Below are 22,867 nucleotides of genomic sequence, written 5' to 3' on the forward strand. Positions count from 1 at the left end.
GTCTAAGAAAAACATACTCTACAATCATAAAACTGGGGTTTTATAGTTGTTCCTTCCATTGTCTCTTCAGGAGCTATGAACATGAACATTAAAGCCTTGGTAAAGTACATTAAAAAATTATCAAAATGCCTAATAAATGCATAGCCACTATTAAATAAAAAAGATAGGCTAGGTTTTTTTCTGTCACTAATCTGCAAATTTCCTAGTATTCCTTCATTATTTACAATAGGTATAATCCTCCCTATGTATCTAAAACCTCACCTTCTTAGTATAGTGAGCATCTTAAGTCACTCCCCTCTTCAACAAACTCCTCATGGCATTTTTCACCTCTGTGTTTCTCACTGTGTAAACTATAGGGTTTAACATGGGAGTGAGGATTGCAAAGAACACAGTCACCAATTTGTCTGTACGGTAAGTGGCCATGGGACATATATAGGTGAAGATACAAGGAATAAAATAGACTACCACCACTTCAAAGTGGGAGTCACAGGTAGAGAGGGCTTTGTGTCTTCCTTCAGAGCCAAGGGATTTCAGGGAGTTCAGGATGACTATATGGAGATGATTAGCATGAAAAAAAATAAGCAAGCACATGTCCCCACTGTTAGTAGCCACCACTATCCCAAACCTATTGGTGTTGCTGCAGGCAAATTCCAACATTGAGAAGATATCACACATGAAAGGGTCAATGACTTTGGGACCACAGAAGGTCAAGTCATGTGTGAAAAGCATCTGAAGGGGTGGAGTGCAGGGTCCCCAATCCAGGCCACCACCATCAGGAGCTGGCAGAGACCATGTCACATGATGGTTGTGTAGTGCAGAGGCTTACAGATGGCCACATAGTGATCATAAGCCATGGCAATGAGGACAATGGTCTCTGATGCTGTGAGGAAGTGTTCCAAAAAGAGCTGAGTCATGCAGCCACCCCAGGAAATGGCTCTCCTCTGATACAGCAGGTCAATGGTAATTTTGGGGGTAGTGACAGAGGAGAAAGCAGCATCTATGAAGGCCAAGTAACTGAGAAGGAAATAAATGGGAGTTGAACATGTGGGGCTGAGGGAGATGGTAATGACAATGAACGAATTGGCCAGCAAGGTAAATAGGAAAATGAACAAAAAAATCATGAAAAGTATTTTCTGCAAATGTGGATTCTCTGTGAATCCCAAGAGGACAAATTTGGTCACATTGTTGAGAGGCATGGGGAGATCCATACAGCAAAGGTACACCTTCCTGAGGCCTGAATTATCTACAACGAATAAAGGATTATAGCTATTTGTCAGTAAACAATTTCACTCTCAATTTTTTTAATAAATAAATTAGTCACTGTTAGTGAGGAGCATATTCTTGGTAGTCTTTCCCCAATACTCATTTCAATTCTTTCTGTCTCCATGATGTTTTACATCTCTTCAGACACCTAGTACCTGTCACCTGTGAAACATCTACAGGCCAACATAGGATGTACAGTTTACTGAGAATACTGTGCTATAAAGAGACATCTGGAATTTCCTCTTAGTTCCAACTCCAAGTGACTCTGAAAGTCATCTGTGCCTCATGGTTCTGGGCCCTCCTCTGTGTTTGTGAACTTATTCTTTATAATTCTCATAATATCTTGTAAGCTGAGAGGTCCCTCTTATGGTTAAAAGCTATTCTCTCTTCCATGAGAATTTACAACTGAATCCTCAGTTCTAAAATGTGGAAAGACACTCCCAATATATATCTGCTGTAAACAGCCAGTTTAGGGAGATATATATTTTGTTGGCAACAACCTCCCTGGTACCTACCAAAATGCACATGCTATTCAGCTGTTTCCTCACTTACCATAGTGCCTGGCATATTGTCTACAGTGTCTGGAACCTGTTAGATGTTAAGTGAATGCATATGAATTGCCATTCTCCTTTGGTGAGAACATGCATGCTTCTCCAGACCATAAACCTAGGAGGAATTCAAGTGTCTTCATGCTTCTACTCTGCTTATCATTACTTTGTACTTTATGAAAAATATAAATAAATATTTGAAATCAAGTGGCATTCCAGGTTTTTCTCTTTTTTTTTTCATGAAACATTTGATAGGGTAAGTGTGAAAACACTAATTGCTCTAGGTAAGAGAGGATTACTGGGTTGTTTTTCTCTCAAGATATTATAGTATTTATTTATCAATGTTTATTTTTTAAAATTCTGTGCTACATACAACTTAAAACAGTCATATTCAGTAAACTTTCCACTTCTATTGTTTTGGTTAAACAGAAAAAAAAGAACAAAAAAACCCTCTTGCATAGGTATTCCATTTGCAAGGATACATCAAGCAAAATAAATCCTTACTTTCAAAGTTCTGCAAATACAAATTTAATATGAAAAGCAATAAGAAATAGTCTACTGTGTAAGATAGATAATGTACTTAGCATATATACATATATACCTGTATGCAGAAACTCATATAAAGCCTTTTACTAGCTATAAATACCTACTATAAGTTCACTCATTATACAAATATTTATTGGGCCCTATGTATATGAATGTATATTTGTTCACACAAATTCATGAATATCCTCCATGCCCTTACTACCTGAAATTTCACTCCCAAATAGCAGCAGGTCATCCACACATGATATGAGTTACCTACTTAAACTTTTATATTTCTGCTGTGTGCCTTTGTGCCTTTTCCTCCCATCTTTCCATAGAATCATTTCTCCATCATACTTGATCACAGGCTACTGTGTTACTAATAGATTGAGAAATTTGGGGGACATAAATTTCCCCAAAAAGGGAAAAATATGAATATAATAAAATGTATTCCTGTGAAAATCATGCTTTTTTCCTTTCAAAGATAATTGAGTAAAGATATATTTTTTTTAATTTTCTAAGATAAAAATTGTATACATACTTAGAAACAAAATGCAGCACCTTAATCATGTTCCTTTATTCTGAGTCAGATTCCGCAGCAATTCAGAGACAAGTATAGTGTTAATAAAATAAGAATTAGATATGATTACTGAAAGTGATTTAGAAATAACTATGAAGACATTAAAATCAGAGCTTCTTTTTTTCTTTGTCTCCACAATACTCTTTCTAGGTATAAACCCTAAAGGAAACTATTTTTAAAGGAGAAAGATCATTATTTACATATATGTCAATGAAATTATTGAGTGGTGGAAAATGTAGAAATGACATGAAATGTTCAAAATTGGAGAAATGGAATCATTAAATACACTGCATCTCTTGGATTAAGTTACTTTTTAACAGAACTGTTTTTAAAAATTGTGCAACATCTAGGAACATTCTTAATTTGTAATATAAAATGGAGAAAATTTGGATGCAAATTTCAATTGTATAATTTTTCTAATTTAATTATAATTTAATTATTTTTAAAATTTTAATACAGATCACAGGAAAATATTTTAAATATTTTTACTTCTAAATTCATAGTATTGTACTTGAATATATCTTTCTTCATCCTCTGCATGCCAGATAAGGTTTTTACATCTCAGGTTGGTGAGGATGAGAAGTGATTTTATGAATGTGTAAGGTCCATTTAAACCCAAGAGTCTATGTATGATTTTCTTGGGAAAAAAAAAAAAACAACCTCACCGATGTATTTTTCTTACACAGCACCATAGAAAGGGCCCCCAACTGCTGTTAGTTCACCAAGATAGAAGTTGTAAGATTAAAACTGCCAACTAACTCAGCTACAATAAGTGTCTTTGTTGATTTATAAATAGTAGCTTTGCATAAGGCCTTTTTCTTGAGTCTTAAAAGTGCTACCACATATTCTGTTTGTAGCCAAATTCCTTGAAGTTTCTAACTGTGCCTAGTTGGACCTCAGGGGTATTTCACCACCATTAGCACATCATGAAAACCACCCAATTATTTCACATAACTGAAAGGCAGAGGATAACTTTTATTCTATTCATCTTTAATTTTGAAATTTTTCTTAGGTCTACATGAGGGCAACATACTATGATAAGAAAATGTGGTCATTGTGAGCAGCATGTGTCATGAAGGAAAATAGTCTAAGAAAGCTGAAGCCACAGGACTACACCTAGTATGATCAAACACTCTGATATTACAGTACTGAAGTAATATTTGTGATAGTAGACATCAGACACAGTTTGAATGAGGATTTAAGGTTATCTATTAAATTATAAGGAATGCAGATTTAACTGTCACCCTGGAAATATCATGAACTTGTCTCTCAACACTGGAATGAAAGCCAGAATCCAGAGACTTGGCATGTACTGAAAAAGTCATCATTCCCAACCTCATGAAAGATTGAAATCCATTCATTAAGGGATGATCCAGTCTCTACTTAAATAGCTACCATGCTGGATTCAGTGGTTATTTTAGAACCCTTATACCCATGTAGTCTGGCCCTAACCCCAAGCTTGGAATGGAAAATGAGTAAAGTTTAGATCTAAGTCAGTGACAGTTGTCCCTGAAAACAATTTTTTAAAGGGGAGATCCTGGAGCAATACCAGAAATAAACTATTTTCATAATATAAATCCAAGGACAGAATGGCTTTAAACCCTATAGTGACAGCAATACACTATCTCAAACTTGAAGGGTAATCCAGAATGAAAGCAGGAGAAATTTTATATGGATCTTATCACAGTTGATCAGAAACTAATTGACATATGATTTGATATTTGATAGTTTCAGAGACAAATTAACAAAAGCCAGTATCTGCTATATTTTTTATGAACAGTTTCACACAATTTAATCAATTCAGAAATAGTCTCAAATAACAAAAGGCTCAATTGCAGAGCTCCCATTGTACTAACCCATTCCAAAATTGTTTTGTCTTGTAAGGACAAGTCCTAAATTGTTCACCAAGAATGAGATGTGGAATGTGATCCAAGAACTCTTCCAATTTTACTTATAATTGAAGTAAAAGCAAATAGAACATTATTTATGGAAATAAACACATTGGTTTGGGAAGAATCACAGCACTTGTATACAACTTCCAATTTACATAAGTAAATTGCTTGTAGACATAGGGCATGTTATTTAAGGTTAAAAAAGAAAATGATGGCATATTGTTAAATAAAGCTCATATCTCCTGATTCTGAAGATAGTCTTCTTAGTCTTCATCATGTGTTCATAACAGCAATATGCTGAATGTTGCTATATCCAAAGTCCACTGATTTCTTCAATACAAAATATGGTAGCCATGAAGTGGGAGCTGGATATTTCTGTAAAAAGAGGAAACTAAAAACACATCTATGACATAAATCCACATTTGTATTCATTTTTATTTTAGAAGCAGACTTCATTTATGAAAAGAACCAAAATTAATTCACAACAGTCTTATAAGTTATTCATTTATTTATTTATTTGAGTAATTCTTCTTAGGTCTCCTGTGGAGTAATGATTCCTGCATATATATATATGTGTGTGTGTGTATATATTCCTTATACTCTCTTAAGTTTTCAAAGAGGAGTGTAGTTTCAAGGAACTAATTGGAAAGCCACGTTTCTAATGGCAACATTATTTTACAGATATATTTTACTGTGTGCTTTTGAAAAGCACATGCATTTAATTACTCAATAATTGTTAATCTAAGACATTATCGCTTCATATGACATATAATAAAAAGTATTTTAGTATACCAAATCATAATAAAGTATTAGCAGAAACAATCCTGTGAATCACAGGATGTAGAGTAAGAGTATTCAGGTATTTAGGTATTTAGGTTCAAAGATGACTCACACATCATATGATCTAATAATTTAACTCTCTGATCCACTATTTTTTTCTGTAAATTAAGAACATTAAACTTTAATTTTACAATGTTTTTATTTGTGTAAATTACAATGAATATTATTATGTTTATAGTTGTACAACAATCATCACAACCAAATTTTATAGTGTTTCCATCCAAACCCTCAGGGCATATCCCCACTCCCCAAACTGTCTCATCTGGAAACTATAGGTTTTCAAAATCTGTGAGTCAGTATCTGTTCTGCAAAGAAGCTCTTTGTGCCCTTTTCTTAGATTCCACATGTAAGTGATAGCATTTGATGTTGGTGTCTCATTGTCTGACTGACTTCACTTAGCATGATAAATTCTAGGTCCATAGATGTTGCTGCAAATTCACTATTTCTTCCTTTTAATGGCTGAGTAATATCCCATTGTGTATATGTACCACTTCTTCTTTATCCACTCTTCTGTCGATGGACACTTAGGTTGTTTCCATGTCTTGGCTATTGCAAATAGTGCTGCAATGAGCATTGGAGTATGTGTGTCTTTTCACATCATGGTTTTCTCTGGATATATGTCCAGGAGTGGGAGAGCTTGATCAAATTGTGATTCTATGTTTAGTTTTCTGAGGAATCTCTATACTTTTTTCCACATAGGTTGTACCAATTTACATTACCACCAACAGAGTAATAGGGTACCTTTTTCTCCACACCCTCTCCAGCACTTATTGTTAGTAGCCATTTTTGTGATGGCCATTTTGGATGGCATAAGGTGGTACCTCATAGTAGTTTTGATTTGCATTTCTCTAATGATTAGTGACATTGAATATTTTTTCATGTGTTTTTTTTCTTTTTGGCCATCTGCCTGTCTCCTTTGGATAATTGTCTGTTTAGATCTTCTGCCCATTTTTTGATGGGGTTGTTTGTTTTTTTGGTATGGAGCTGCAGAAGGTGTTTATAACTTTTGGAGATTAATCATTTATCAGTCACTTCACTTACAAATATTTTTGCCCATTCTGTGTGTTGTCTTTTCATTTTAGTTTAGGGTTTTCTTTGCTGTGCACAAACATTTAAGTTTTATTAAGTATCATTTGTTTATTTTTGTTTTTATTGTCATTACTCTAAGAGGTGGATCTGAGAAGATGTTGCTGTTGTTTTTGTGGGAGAGAGTTTGGCCTTTGTTTTCCTCTAAGAGTTATAGAGTATCTGGTCTTATATCTAGGTCATTAATCCATTTTGAGGTTTCTTTGTGTATGGTGTTATGAAGTGTTCTAATTTCATTCTTTTAAATGTGGCTGTCCTGTTTACCCAGCACCACATATTGAACATGCTGTCTTTTCTCCATTGTATATTCTTTCCTCCTTTGTCAGAGATTGGTTGGCTATATGTGCATGGGTTTAACTCTGGGCTTTCTATCCTGTTCCACTGATCTACGTTTCTGTTTTTGTGCCAGTACCATAGTTGTTTTTACGTATTTTATTGAAGTATAGTTGATTGAAAATGTTGTGTTAATTTCTGTGGTAACAACACAGTTTTGATGACTGTAGCTTTGTCGTATAGTCTGAAGAGAGGGAGCTTGTTTCCTCCAAATTCATTTTTCTTTTATCAGGATGTCTGTGGCTATTCTGGGATTTTGTGCATCCAAACTTTAAAATATTTTGTTTGAGTTCTGTGAAAAATGTCCTTGGTAATTTGATAGGGATTGCATTGAATCTGTAGATTGCCTTGGGCAGTATAGTCATTTTGATAATATTGACTCTTCCAATCCAAGAGCATGGTGTGTCTTTTCATTGGTTTGTGTTGTCTTTGATTTCTTTAATCAGCATCTTACAGTTTTCAGAGTACAGGTTTTTTGTCTCTTTTGGTATGTTTATTCCTGAGTATATTATTTATTTGATGCAAAGGTAAACAGGATTGCTTCCCTAATTTCTCTTTCTGATCTTTCATTTTTAGTATATAGAAATGCCATTGATTTTTTTAAATTTTCTTTTTCTTTTTTTATTACTCAAATGAATTTATCACATCTGTAGTTGTATAATGATCATAACAGTCCAATTTCACAGGATTTCCATCCCACAACCCAAGCACATCCCCCCACCCCCCAAACTGTCTCCTCCAGAAACCATAAGTTTTTCAATGTCTGTGAGTCAGCATCTGTTCTGCAAAGAAGTTCAGTCTGTCTTTTCTTCAGATTCCACATGTCAGTGAAAGCATTTGATGTTGGTGTCTCATTGTATAGCTGACTTCACTTAGCATGATAGTTTCTAGGTCCATCCATGTTGCTAAAAATGCTGGTATTTCATTCATTTTAATGGCTGAGTAATATTCCATTGTGTATATTCACCACATCTTCTTTGTCCACTCCTCTGTCAGTGGACATTTAGGATGTTTCCATGTCTTGGCTATTGAAGACAATGCTTAAATGAACATCACAGTACATGCGTCTTTGCGAGTCATGGTTTTCTCTGGATAGGTGCCCAGGAGTGGGATTGCTGGATCAAGTGGTCATTCTATTTTTAGTTTTCTGATGAATCTCTATACTGCTTTCCATGGTGGTTGCACCAATTTACAATCCCACTAACGGTGTACTAGGGTTCCTTCTTGTCCACACCCTCTCCAGCACTTATTGTTTGTAGACTTTTTGATGATGGCCATTCTGGCTGGTGTAAGGTGATACCTCAGCATCATTTTGATTTGCATTTCTCTAATCATGAGTGATGTTGAACATCTTTTCATGTTTCTTGGCAACCTGTATGTCTTCTTCAGAGAACTGTCTGTTTAGATCTTCTGCCCATTTTTGGATGGGGTTTTTTGTTTTTTTGGTATGGAGCTGCAGAAGTCATTTATAAATTTTGGAGATTAATCCCTTGGCAGTTGACTCACTTGCAAAGATTTTCTCCCATTCAATGGGTTGTCTTTTTGTGTTGCTTAGGGTTTCCTTTGCTGTACAGAAACTTTGAAGTTTGACTAGGTCCCATTTGTTTATGTCTGTTTTTATTGTCAATACTCTGAGAGGTGGATCTGAGAAGATGTTGCTGACATTTATGTCAGAGAGTGTTTGGCCTATGTTTTCCTCTAGGAGTTTTATAGTGTCTGGTCTTATATCTAGGTCTTTAATCCATTTGGAGTTTATTTTTGTGTATGGTATTAGGGAGTGTTCTAATATCATTCTTTTCCATGTGGCTGTCCAGTTTTCCCAGCACCACTTATTGAACAAGCTTTCCTTTCTCCATTGTATATCCTTGCCTCCTTTGTCATAGATGAGTTGGCTGTAGGTGCATGGGTTGAATTCTGGGCTTTCTATCCTATTCCACTGCTCTATATGTCTGTCCTTGTGCCAGTACCATATGGTTTTGATGATTGTTGCTTTGTAGTATAGTCTGAAGTCTGGGAGCCTGATTCCTCCAGCTCCATTTTTTCTTTTTCAGGATGTGTTTGGCTATTCTGGGTCTTCTGTGCTTCCAAGCAAACTTTAAAATATTTTGTTTGAGTTCTGTGAAGAATGTCCTCGGTAATTTGATAGGGATTGCATTGAATCTATAGATTGCCTTGGGTACTATGGTCATTTTGATAATATTGACCCTTCCAATCCAAGAGCATTTTATGTCTTTCTATCTATTTGTGTCATCTTTGATTTATTTCATCAGCATCTTATAGTTTTCAGAGTACAGGTCTTTTGTCTCTTCAGGTAGGCTTACTCATAGGTATTTTATTCTTTTGGATGTGATGGTAAATGAGATTGCTTCCTGAATTTCTCTTTCTGCTCTTTCATTGTTAATGTATAGAAATGCTGTCAATTTCTGTGTATTAATTTTGTATCCTGTGACTTTGCCAAATTCGTGGATGAGCTATAACAGTTTTCTGGTAGGGTCTTTAGGATTCTCGAGGTATGGTATCATGTCATCTGCAAATAGGGGTAGTTTTACTTCTTCCTTTCCAATTTGGGTTCCTTTTATTTCTTTTTCTTCTCTGATTGCTGTGGCTAGGACTTCCAAAACTATGTTGAAGAGTAGTGGCGAAAGCGGACATCCTTGTCTTGTTCCTGATCTCAGTGGGAATTCTTTCAGCTTTTCACCATTGAGAATGATGTTCGCTCTGGGTTTGTCCTATATAGCTTTTGTCATGTTGAGGTAGGTTCCCACTATGCCCACTTTCTGAAGGGTTTTTATCAGAAATGGGTGTTGGATTTTGTCAAAGGCCTTTTCCGCATATATTGAGAGGATCATATGGTTTTTATTCTTCAGTTTGTTAATGTGGTGTATAATACTGATGGATTTGCAGATATTGAAGTACCCTTGTATCCCTTGGATAAATCCCACTTGATCATGATGTGCAATCCTGGTGATGTATTGTTGGATGCAGTTTACTAGTATTTTGGTGAGGATTTTTGCATCAATGTTCATCAGTGAAATTGGCCTGTAGTTTTCTTTTGCTGTGGTATCTTTGTCTGGTTTTGGTATGAGGGTGATGGTGGCCTCATAGAATAAGTTTGGTAGTGTCCCTTCCTCTGTCATTTTTTGAAATAGTTTCAGAAGGAGAGGTGTTAGCTCTTCTCCAAATGTGTGATAGAATTCGCCTGTGAAGCCATCTGGTCCTGGTCCTTTGTTTGTTGGAAGTTTGTTTGTGTGTTTTTCAATCACAGTTTCAATTTCAGTTCTTGTGATGGGTCCATTCATCTTTTCTATTTCATCTTGGTTTAGTCTTGGGAGATTGTACTTTTCTAAGAATTTGTCCATTTCTTCTAGGTTTTCCATTTTATTGGTGTGTAGTTGCATCTAGTAGTCTCTTATGGTCCTTTGCATTTCTGTGGTGCCCGTTGTTACTTCTCAATTTTCATTTCTAATTTGATTGATTTGAGTCCTCTCTCTTTTTTCCTTGATAAGCCTGGCTAGGGGTTTATCAATTTTGTTGATCTTGTCAAAGAACCAGCTTTTCGTTTCACTGATCTTTTCTATGGTGTTTGTTTTTTTGTTTCCATTTCATTCATTTCTTCTCTGATCTTGATGATTTATTTCCTTCTGCTAAGTATAGGTTTTGTCTGTTCTTCTCTCTCGAGCTGCTTTAGATGTAAAGTTAGCTTGTTTTTTTTTTGAGCTTTTTCTTGTTTCCTGAGGTGGGCTTGTATTGCTATAAACTTTCCTCTTAGAACAGCTTTTGCTGCATCCCATAGGTTTTGGAGTGTCCTATCTTTGTTGTCATTTGCTTCTAGGTTTTTTTTCTTTTTTAATTCCTCTTTGATTTCGTCAGTGATCCATCACTTGTTTAGTAGCATGTTGTTTAGTGTCTCGTGTTCATGTTTTTTGCAGTTTTTTTCTTCTTGTTGTTGATTTTCAGTCTTAGAGCGTTGTGGTGGAAAAGATGCTTGATATGATTTCAATTTTCCTAAAGTTACTGAGGCTTGAATTTTAGCCCAGGATATGATCAATCTTAGAGAATGTTCCATGTGCACTTGAGAAGAATGTGTATTCTATTGCTTTTGGATTGAATGTCCTATAAATATTAAGTCCATCTGATTTAATGCTTCATTCAGGGCCTGTGTTTCCTTATTGATTTTCTGTCTCGTTGATCTGTCCATTGCTGTAAGTGCAGTGTTAATGTCCCCCACTATGATTATGTTATTGTCAATTTCTCCTTTTAAGATTGTTAGCAGTTGCCTTATATATTGTGGTGAACCTGTGTTGGGTGTGTAGATATTTAAAATTGTTATATCATCTTCTTGGAGTGATCCTTTGATCATTATGTAATGTCCTTCTTTGTCCCTGAAAATATTCTTCATTTTAAGGTCTATTTTGCCTGATATGAGTATTGCTTCTCCAGCTTTCTTTTTATCCCCATTTGCATGAAATATTTTCTTCCATCCTCTCACTTTCAATTTGTATGTGTCCCTAGAAGTCTCTTGAAGACAGCATATATATGGGTCTTGTTTTTGTATCCATTCAGCCAGTCTATGTCTTTTGGTTGGAGACTTCAGTTCATTCACATTTAAGGTAATTATTGATATGTATGTTCATATTGCCATTTTATTAATTACTTTGGATTTGTTTTTGCTGCTCTTTTTCCTTTCCTTCTTCTCTTGTTCTTTTCTGCCTAGAGAAGTTCCTATAGTATTTGTTGTAAGGCTGGTTTAGTGTTGCTGAATTCTCTCAACTTTTGCTTATCTGTGAAGGTGTTGCTTTCTCCTTCCAATCTGAAGGAGAGCTTTGCTGGGTAGAGTAATCTTGGTTGGAGGTTTTTTTCCTTTCATCACGTTAAGTATATCATGCCACTCCCTTCTGGCCTGTAGAGTTTCTGTTAAATCTGCCAATAACCTTATTGGGGTTCCCCTGTATGTTAGTTGTTTCTTTTCCCTAGCTGCTTTCAAGATTTTCTCTTTGTCTTTAATTTTGGTCAGTTTGATTAGTATGTGTCTCAGGGTGTTCCTCCTCGGGTTTATTTTATATGGTACTCATTGTGCTTCCTGGATTTGAGTGAGTGGTTCCTTCCCCATGTTAGGGAAGTCTTCAGCTATTATCTCTTGGAATATTTTTTCTGTCTCTTTCTCTCACTCTTCTCCTTCTGGCACACCTATAATATGGATGTTGTTGCAGTTCACATTGTCCCAGAGTTCTCTGAGACTCTCTTCATTTGTTTTCAATATTTTTTATCTTTTCTGGTCTGCATCCATAATTTCCACTAATCTGTCCTCCACCTCGCTTATTCATTTTTCTGAATTCTGTATTCTGCTGTTAGCTGCTTCTAGTGAATTTTTTATTTCAGTTATTGTATTTTGCATCTCTTCTTGTTTAAGTTTTATATCTTGTATCTCTTTGGTCAGTGTTTCCAGTAAGTTATCCATCTTTGCCTCCAGTTTATTTCCAATGTCTTGCATCATCTTCAGGATCAACAGTCTCAAGTCTTTTTCCTGGAGTCTGAGAATCTCCTCCTCGCTTAGCTGATTTTCTGGGGATTTTCCTTTCTCCCTTGTCTGAGTTATAGTCCTCTGTCTTTTCATTTTTATAGATTTTTGGTGTGGTGACCTTTTTATAGATAATAGAGTTGCAGCCTCTCTTACTGGTGATGTCTGCCCCCCTGTGGCTTAAGTCAGTATGGGGGCTTGGTGTAGGCTTCCTGATGGGAGGGGCTAATGCCTTCCCCCTGGTAGGAGGAGCCAATTTTACTCCCTCTGATGGGTGGGGCTTAGTCTTTGGATGGGATTAGAGGCAGCTGTGTGCCTGAGGGCTCTTTAGGAAGCTTGTTTACTGAGGGTTGCAGCTGAGATCCCACCTGGATTGTTGTTTGCCCTGGGGCTTTTCAGCAGCTGGCTGAAGGGTGAGGCCAGATTTTCCCAAAATGGCCACCTCCAGAGAAAGTCACTGCTGTTGAATATTTCCAAGAAGTTCGCTTTCAATGTTCTTCCCTCACAATAAGCCATGTTCACCCCTGTTTTCCCAAGATGTCCTCCAAGAACTGTGGTCAGGTTTGACCCAGATTCCCTTGGAGACTTTGATTTGCCCTGGGACTCAGTGCATGTGAAAGTCTGTGTGTGCCTTTTAAGAAAGGGGTCTCCATTTCCCCCAGTCCCTTGGAGCTCTTGCACACACGCCCCACTGGCCTTCAATGCCAGTTGCTCCCGGGCTCTTTCTCCCAGTGCCAGATCCCCACATGTGAGAGTTTGATGTGTGGCTCAGAACTCTCACTCCTGTAGATGAGTCTCTGTGAACCAGTTAGTTTCCAGTCTGTGGAGCTTCCCACCCAGGAGGTATGGGGTTGTTTATATTTTGAAATCGCCCCTCCTCCCTCTTGATGTGTCCTCCTCTTTTTCTTCTGGAGTAGGATATCTTTTTTAAGGTTTCCGGTCCATTTTAGTGAAGAGTGCTCAGTCTTTAGTTGTGAATTTTGTTGTTTTTAGGAGAGAAGTTTAGCTCCAGTCCTATTCCACCATCTTAATCCCATCTCAATGTGTCCCAACTTTTAAACACCACACAATTTTCTTAGGCAGCCCACATAACAGTGATTGTAGTTGGCAGACTCCATACTTGGCTCAGCCGTGCTAATGCTGCAGCTGGAAAAGGTGCAGGTGCTGCCTCGGCTGTGATTACTGTGACGACATCAGGGGCTGTAGCTGCAGTGGTGGAGGTGGCTGTTGGGCGCTTCCCCCTCCTGGCCTGTAGTGCTTCTGTAGAAAAATCAGCTGATGGACTTACTGGGGTTCCCTTATAATTAATACTTTGCTTTTTCTCTTGCTGCCTTTAGAATACTCTCTTTTTCTTTCACTTTGGCCATTTTTATTACAGTATATCTTGGTGTGGGCCTGTTTGGGTTCACCTTGTTTGGGGCCCTCTGTGCTTCCTGTATTTTGATATCAGTGTCCTTTAGATTTAGAAAGTTTTCAGCCATCATTTCTTCAAATATATTTTCAATGCCTTTTTCCTTTTCTTTTCCTCCTGGAATTCCTATTATGCATAGATTGGCCTGCTTTATATTATTCAATGGGTCTCTTATATTGCTTTCATTTTTTTTTCATTTGGTTTTCTGTCTGCTATACTGATTGCATGATTTCCATTATTCCATCTGCCACATCACTAATTCATTCCTCTGCATTATTCATTCTGGTGTTTATTGCCTTTAGCTCATCTTGCATATCTGCAAATGAATTTTCTAGTTTCTTGCCTCCTCATATTTTCTATTTCCTTTCTAAAGGAATCTGCATTACTGTTCATATTCTCTCTTAATTCCTTCAGTATTTTCACTATCTCCCTTTTGAACTCAATGTCTGTCAGACTGCAGAGGTCTGCTTCATTGTTGGCTGCTTTAGGTGAACTCTCCTGTTCCTTTAACTGAGAACAGTTTCTGAGCTTCTTCATCTTGCTTGTGTTTTTCTTTTTCTGTGAGTTTAGTGAACACAAACTATAGTCTTGTAAGGATACTTCTATACAAGTATACCCCTTTGTATTTTTTTGGGGGGATTGCTATTTATTTTTGGTGTGGGAGTTTGAAACTTTGCTGTCTCTTTCTTTGGTGTGAGCAGGCTGTTATTCCCAGGATGCTCAGTGTGTTTCCAGGGAGAAGGAGGCAATAGGTAGGGCCAGCAGTCAGTGCCTAGTTGTTGGGCTTTCAATAGCAGCAAGGACCTGCAGGAAGGTGGCACAGGCTACTCCTTGTTGCAGGGTCCTAGAAAGTGGTAATGAGCTCTAGCCAGATCTATAAGTTGACCGGAACATTTGGCAGGAGCAGCAGCAGGGTGCATGTGTTCCCAGGGGAGTGAGAACAACAAGAGCTTGTGTTCAATTGCAATTCCCCCCTGAGGTGAAGGAACCACAGGCGGTGGTGCCTGTTCAGGGATGCCTAGTTGGGGCAGCCATGATCATCTCTAGAGTCAGTGATAACTGTGGTTGATTGCCCCCACCACCTGTATACCATACATGAAACAACCCATCTCACTTACCCAAGAGGATTTATTAGGTTACAATGCCCTCCTCTGTGGTTTTCTTGAGGTGAATGCAGCTGCACGTGGTGTCTGTTTATGGAACCCTGTTTGAGGCAGGCCACTCCCACCTTTGGAGCCAGAGGTAACTGTGATGCTTTGCCCTTGCCAACTGTAGACCATGCAAGATGCATCCTGTCCCACGTAGCCCACACAGGAGGTGCTGCACCATCTGCTCTTAGTTGTAGGGTCTTGGGAAGGGACAGTGAACAAGTGTCTTGGTGCTGCCCAGAGAATTTGGCAGTGTCAGCTGCAGGGTCAGAGTGGTCCCAGGAAAGTGAGAGCAACAGTGTATGGTGCTTGGCTGAAGTGCCTTCTCTTTTTTCTTTTTGACAACCCCTGAGGTGACTGGTGTCACAGTTGGAGCCCACTCACAGGCCCCCAGTTATGGAAAGCCATCCTCCCTCTGGCCTCTGAAATGACCTCTGTGGTCTCTCCCTGACACCTGTAGATCATTCAAAAGGCAACACATCGTACTTAGCCCCCTGATGCCTTTATCCCACGCAAGAGGTGCCTGGCGACCAGTAGCCTGCACAAGAAGTGCCCAGTCTCCCCTAAACCAGCAAGAGGGTACTTGCCACCCACAGCCAGCACCATAGCCACCACACCCACTGTGAGCCTGCAGGCACATGTACACTCTTACAGGGAGTTCCTATGGCAGCCCACCCCTCCTCCCCTTGCCCTCCCCAGCAATGGCACCTTGCCTTTTCTGTTGGTCCAGACCTTCTCCCAGGTTCCCTTTTCTATGGCATTCCCCTCCTCAGCCTGTGATGTGCCTCTCCCCAGCTGGTGACCCACTGACCCTTAGCCCCTCAGGCTGTCCCCACACAGCCAGCCCCAGTCCTCTCTCCCTGGGGCTGGCCTTCATACCCTAAGTCTCAGCACCCATCCTGCACCCAAACTTCTTAGTGTATGGTGTCCAGGATGGTGGTTCAGATGATTTGTGAGGCTCTCACTCTGCTTTGCTGTTCTCTGTCCACCTGCTGTGCTTTTCCTGGCAACTTTGAGGTCCCTCCAACTCAGGTGATCTTTCCATCAGTTAGGTGGCTTCCCAGGGTATGGGTTCCTTTTCTCCTTCACAGCTCCTTCTTGGGAATGCTAGTCCCATCCTGACACCTTTCACTCTTCTTTTTTTCTTTTGTTCTACCCAGATATGTCAAGAGTTTCTTGTCTTTTTTTGGAGGTTTAAGTTCTTCTGCCAGCATTCAGTTGATGTTCTGTGTGAGTCATTTTAAATGTAGATGTGGTTTTTTAATGTATTTGTGGGAGAAGTTGAGCATGACCTCTTATCCTCTGCCATCTTGCTCCACCAAAAAAAAAAATCCAGCATCATTTTTAAACAGTCTATCTTTAATTGAATTGCCTTTGCATGTTCATGAATAATCAGTCACACTTTTGCAAGGTCTACTTCGAGGTTCTCATTCTGTCCCATTGATTGATATGTCTGTCTCACCTCCAGTACCACACATTCTTGATTACTCTAGCTATATAGTAAGTTTTAGCATAAAGTGGTGTTCCTTTTTTTTTATTCTACATTTTAACTTGTGTTTTGGTTAAGCAAGGTCTTTGGATTTATACATATATATATGTATATGTGTGTATATATATATATATATATATATATATATATATATATTAGTGTAATCTCATCTCCATCTACAAAATTTCCTGCTGAGATTTTTATTGGCTTTGTATTAAACCTATATATAATTTTGGAGAGAACCGTTGTATTTAGTCTTCTGATTGTGGACTGAGAGTGTTACCGACACTTTCAGATCTTTTTGATTTTATTAATCAGCACTTTTTAAACTTTAGTATACAGATCTTGTCCATTTTTTCTTAGTTTCACAAAAGTGTTCATTACACTTGGGGGATTTACATGTTTTCTTAGTTTCTACCTGAGTATTTCATTATACTTGGAGTGATTAAAATGGTATGTATTTATATTGACTTTTATTTGATCTATTTATATTTTAATTTTTGGCCATGCCCATGTCTCATGAAAATTCCCAGGCCAGGCATCAAAACTGGAGCTTAGTTGCTGCCTATACCATAACTGCATCAGGTGCATCAACACTAGATCCTTAACCTACTGAGGGAGGCCAGGGATTGAAGCAATCTGCATCCTCATGGATACTAGCTCAGTTCTTAACCTGCTGAGCCAAAATAGGAAATAATAATTTGATTTTTGTTTTTTTAATTTTTTTATTAGAGTTTTTTCTTTAACATACAATACTTGGTATTTCTTTTTTCTTTCTTTTTTTTTATTTTCCCACTATACAGCAAGGGGATCAAGTTATCCTTACATGTATACATTACAATTACATTATTTCCCCCACAGTTTCTTCTGTTGCAACATGAGTATCTAGACAAAGTTCTCAATGCTATTCAGCAGGATCTCCTTGTAAATCTATTCTAAGTTGTGTCTGATAAGCCCAAGCTCCCATCCCTCCCATCAGGCAGCCACAAGTCTTTTCTCCAAGTCCATGATTTTCTTTTCTGAGGAGATGTTCATTTGTGCTGGATATTAGATTCCAGTTATAAGTGATATCATATGGTATTTGTCTTTGTCTTTCTGGCTCATTTCACTCAGTATGAGATTCTCTAGCTCCATCCATGTTGCTGCAAATGGCATTATGTCATTCTTTTATATGGCTGAGTGGTATTCCATCATGTATATATACCACTTCTTCCAAATCCAATCATTTGTCGATGGACATTTGGGATGTTTCCATGTCCTGGCTATTGTGAATAGGGCTGCAATGAACATGCGGGTGCACATGTCTCTTTTAGAGTAGAGTTTTGTCCAGATAGATGCCCAAGAGTGGGATTGCGGGGTCATATGGAAGTTCTATGTATAGATTTCTAAGGTATCTCCGAACTGTTCTCCATAGTGGCTGTACCAGTTGACATTCCCACCAACAGTGCAGGAGGGTTCCCTTTTCTCCATATCCCCTACAGCACTTGCCATTTGTGGACTTATTAATGATGGCCATTCTGATTGGTGTGAGGTGTTATCTCATGGTAGTTTTGATTTGCATTTCTCTTATGATCAGTGATGTGGAGCATTTTCTCATGTGTTTGCTGGCCATCTGTATATCTTCTTTGGAGAAATGTCTATTCAGGTCTTTTGCCCATTTTTCCATTGGGTGATTGGCTTTTTTGCTGTGGAGTTGTATAAGTTGTTTACATATTCTAGAGATTAAGCCCTTGTCGGTTGCATCATTTGAAACTATTTTCTCCCATTCTGAAAGTTGTCTTTTTGTTTTCTTTTTGGTTTCCTTTGCTGTGCAAAAGATTTTCAGTTTGATTAGGTCCCATGGGTTTATTTTTGCTCTAATTTCTATTGCTTTGGGAGACTGACCTGAGAAAATATTCATGATGTTGATGTCAGAGAGTGTTTTGCCTATGTTCTCTTCTAGGAGTTTGATGGTGTCCTGTCATATATTTAAGTCTTTCAGCCATTTTGAGTTTATTTTTGTGCATGGTGTGAGGGTGTGTTCTAGTTTCATTGCTTTGCATGCAGCTGTCCAGGTTTCCCCGCAATGCTTGCTGAATAGACTTTCTTTTTCCCATTTTATGCTCTTGCGTCCCTTGTCAAAGATTAATTGACCATAGGTGTCAGGGTTTATTTCCGGGTTCTCTATTCTGTTCCATTGGTCTGTCTGTCTGTTTTGATGCCAGTACCACACTGTTTTGATGACTGTGGCTTTGTAGTATTTCTTGAAGTCTGGGAGAGTTATGCCTCCTGCTTGGTTTTTGTTTCTGAGGATTGCTTTGGCGATTCTGGGTCTTTTGTTGTTCCATATAAATGTTTGGATTGTTTGTTCTAGTTCTGTGAAAAATGTCCTGGGTAATTTGGTAGGGATTGCATTGAATCTGTAGATTGCTTTGGGTAGTATGGCCATTTTTACAATATTGATTTTTCCAGTCCAGGACCATGGACTATCTTTCCATTTCTTTACATCTTCTTTGATTTCTTTGATTAAAGTTTTATACTTCTCGGCATATAGGTCCTTTACCTGCTTGGTCAGGTGTACTCCGAGGTATTTGATTTTGTGAGGTGCAATTTTAAAAGGTACCATATTTTTATATTCCTTTTATAATATTTCATTGCTGGTATACAGAAATGCGACTGACTTCTGAATGTTAATCTTACAGCCTGCTACTTTGCTGAATTTATTAATCAGTTCCAGTAGTTTTGGGGTTGAGTCCTTAGGGTTTTCTATGTATAGTATCATGTCATGTGCATACAGTGACGGTTTTATCTCTTCTCTTCCTATATGGATGCCGTTTATTTCCTTTGTTTGTCTAATTGCTGTGGCTAGGACTTCCAAAACTATGTTGACGAGCAGTGGTGAGAGCGGGCATCCCTGTCTTATTCCAGGTTTGAGTGAGAAGGCTTTCAGTTTTTCCCCATTGAGGATTATATTTGCTGTGGGTTTATCATAAAGGGCTTTGATTATATTCAGGAATGTTCCCTCTATACCCACCTTGGCGAGGGTCTTGAGCATGAATGGATGTTGGACTTAGTCAAATGCTTTTTCTGCGTCTATTGAGATGATCATATGATTTTTGACTTCTTTTTTGTTAATGTGGTGTATGATGCTGATTGATTTGCGAATGTTGAACCATCCTTGTGAACCTGGGATGAACCCTACCTGGTCATGGTGTATGATTTTTTTGGTATGTTGTTGGATTCGGTTGGGCAAGATTTTGTTGAGAATTTTTGCATCTATATGCATCAATGATATTGGCCGATAGTTTTCTTTTTTGGTGGTATCTCTGTCTGGTTTTGGAATGAGGGTGATGGTGGCATCATAGAATGTCTTTGGGAGTATTCCTTCTTCTTCAACCTTTTGAAAGAGTTTAAGGAGGATGGGCACCAGTTCCTCTTTATATGTTTGATAGAATTCGCCTGTGAAGCCATCTGGTCCTGGACTTTTATTTGTAGGGAGTGTTTTTATGACATCTTCAATTTCATTTCTAGTGATCGGTCTGTTCAGTTGGTCTGTTTCTTCTTGATTCACTTTCAAGCAGGCTGTAAGATTCTAGGAAATTGTCCATTTCTTCCAGATAGTCAAACTTGTTGCCATATACTTGTTCATAGTATTCGCTTGTGGTTTTTTGTATTTCTGCTGTATCTGTTGTGATTGCTCCTTTTTCATTTATAATTTTGGTTATTTGGGTTCTTTCTCTCCTCTTTTTAGTGAGTCTGGCCAGGGGGTTGTCAATTTTGTTTACCTTTTCAAAGAACCAGCTCTTGGTTTTATTAATTTTCTCTATTGTTTTTTGAGTCTCTATTTTATTGATTTCTTCTTTGATCTTTATAGTTTCCTTCCTTCTACTGACTTTAGGTCTTTTTTGTTCTTCTTTTTCTAATTCGTTTAGGTGGAGGGTTAAGTTGTCAATTTGGGATCTTTCTTCTTTTTGGAGAAAGGCCTGTATTGCTATGAATTTCCCTCTGAGCACTGCTTTCGCAGCATCCCATAGATTTTGAGAGGTTGTGTCTTCATTATCATTTGTTTCAAGGTGTTTTTTAATTTCCTTCTTGATTTCCTCATTGACCCATTGGTTTTTTAGTAGCATGTTGTTTAGTCTCCATGTAGTAGGTTTTTCCTCTTTCCTTTTCCCATGGGTGATTTCTAATTTCATGGCATTGTGGTCAGAGAAGATACTTGAGATAATTCCCATGCTCCTAAATTTATTGAGGTTAGCTTTGTGTCCCAATACGTGGTCGATTCTTGAGAAGGTTCCATGTGCACTTGAGAAGAATGTGTATTCTGATTTTTTTGGATGTAGTGTCCTGAAGATATCAATTAAGTCTAAGTTTTCTATTGTTTCCTTTAGGATCTCTGTTGCTTTATTGGTTTTCTGTCTAGAGGATCTGTCCATTGATGTGAGGGGGGTATTAAGGTCTCCTACTATGATTGTATTCTCATCAGTATCTCCCTTTATGTCTGTTAATATTTGTTGTATGTATCTGGGTGCTCCTGTATTTGGGGCATATATGTTGACGATAGTAACATCCTCTCCTTGGATGGATCCCTTAATCATTAAATAGTGTCCTTCTTGTCTTTCTTTATGTCTTTTGTTTTAAAGTCTATTTTGTCTGATATGAGCATTGCGACTCCTGCTTTTCTGTCATGTCTATTGGCGTGAAATATTTTTCCCCACCCTTTCACTTTCAATCTATATGTACTTTTGTCCTAAGGTGAGTTTCTTGTAGGCAGCATATTGAAGGTTTTTGCCTTTTTATCCACTCAGCCACTCTGTGTCTTTTGATTGGGGCATTCAGTCCACTGATATTTAAGGTGATAATTGATAGATGATTATTTATTGCCATTTGAACCTTGTGTTCCAGTTGATTCTATGGTTCTCCATTTCTCCTTTTTGTTGTTGTTGTTGTATTGTCTCCTATTATTATCTGCTTGAGTGTATTTTTTTTTCATTTTTTGCAAATGCAATATTTGGTTTTTGCTTGTGGTTGCCCTGTTTTTTCAGTATGCTAACCCCTTCCCATAATTGTGTGTTTTAGCCTGAATGTCCTGGAGGTTCAAACACTTCATTAGTATATTAAAATTAAGAAGAGAAACATACAAGGAAACAAACAAAAAGGGTTATTTATTTCCTAATATCCCTTGCCCACATTTTATGGTTTTGATGACTCTTTTTTATTTTTTCTTTTTAATTTTATTTTGAAGCATGTTCATGATTAAATCTGTATGCTGGCTTATTTGAGTGACTGCTCTCTGATTGTGGTTTCCTCAGTCCTAGTTCTTCCTCTTCTTCTTCTTTTTTCTTTTCTTTTTTCTTCCCTTTCCTTCCTTTCTTTTTGCTTTAGAGAAGCCCTTTCAATATTTCCTTCAACCTGGGTTTTGTGTTGCTGTATTCTTTAAGTTTTTGTTTGTTGGAAAAATTTTTTATTTCCCCTTCTATTTTAAATGGTATTCTTGCTGGATAGAGTATTCTAGGTTGCATATTTTTTTCCTTTTAGCACTTTAAGTATCTCTTGCCATTCCCCCCTGGCCTGTAGTGTTTCTGTAGAGAAATCAGCTGATAATCTTTTGGGGGTTCCCTTGTAGGTACCATTCTGTTTTTCTCTTGCCACCTTTAGGATCCTCTCTTCATCACTAGCTTTTGCCATTTTTATTATTATGTGTCTTGGTGTGGGTATATTTGGGTTCAACTTGTTTGGAGCCCTCTGTGCTTCTTGTATCTTGAACCCAGCATCCTTTAGATTTGGGAAGTTTCCAGCGATAATTTCTTCAAATATATTTTCCATTCCCTTATCTTTTTCTACTCCTTCTGGAATTCCTATTATGCGTAGATTGGCCCACTTTATATTATTCCATAGGTCTCTTATATTGCTTTCCTGTTTTTTGATTCGGTTTTCTGTCCGCTGACCTGATTGGGTGATTTCCATTATTCTATCCTGCATATCACTGATTCATTCTTCTGCATTATTCATTCTGGTTTTTACTGCCCTTAGTTCTGTTTGTATCTCTGCAAATGAATGTTCTAGTTTTTCTTGGCTCCTCCTTATATTTTATAGTTCCTTTCTGAGGGTATCTGCATTACTGTTCATATCTTCTCTTAGTTCCTTCAGTATTTTCACTATTTCTCCTTTGAAATCCAGGTCTGTCAGACTGCAGAGATCTGTTTCATTGTTGACTGCTTTAGGTGAGTTCTCCTGTTGGTTTGACTGGTGGTG

The 22,867-nt window shown here is 37.8% G+C and overlaps 1 pseudogene; it reads right to left on the reverse strand.

Annotated features, from left to right (window-relative positions):
* Positions 1-282: 282 nt before the first annotated feature.
* LOC125137427 (olfactory receptor 4C13-like) lies at positions 283-1,196 on the reverse strand (annotated as a pseudogene).
* Between the last annotated feature and the right edge of the window lie 21,671 nt (positions 1,197-22,867).

The sequence above is a fragment of the Phacochoerus africanus genome, chromosome 10, assembly GCF_016906955.1.
Source record: "Phacochoerus africanus isolate WHEZ1 chromosome 10, ROS_Pafr_v1, whole genome shotgun sequence".
Taxonomy (NCBI): Eukaryota; Metazoa; Chordata; class Mammalia; order Artiodactyla; family Suidae; genus Phacochoerus; species Phacochoerus africanus.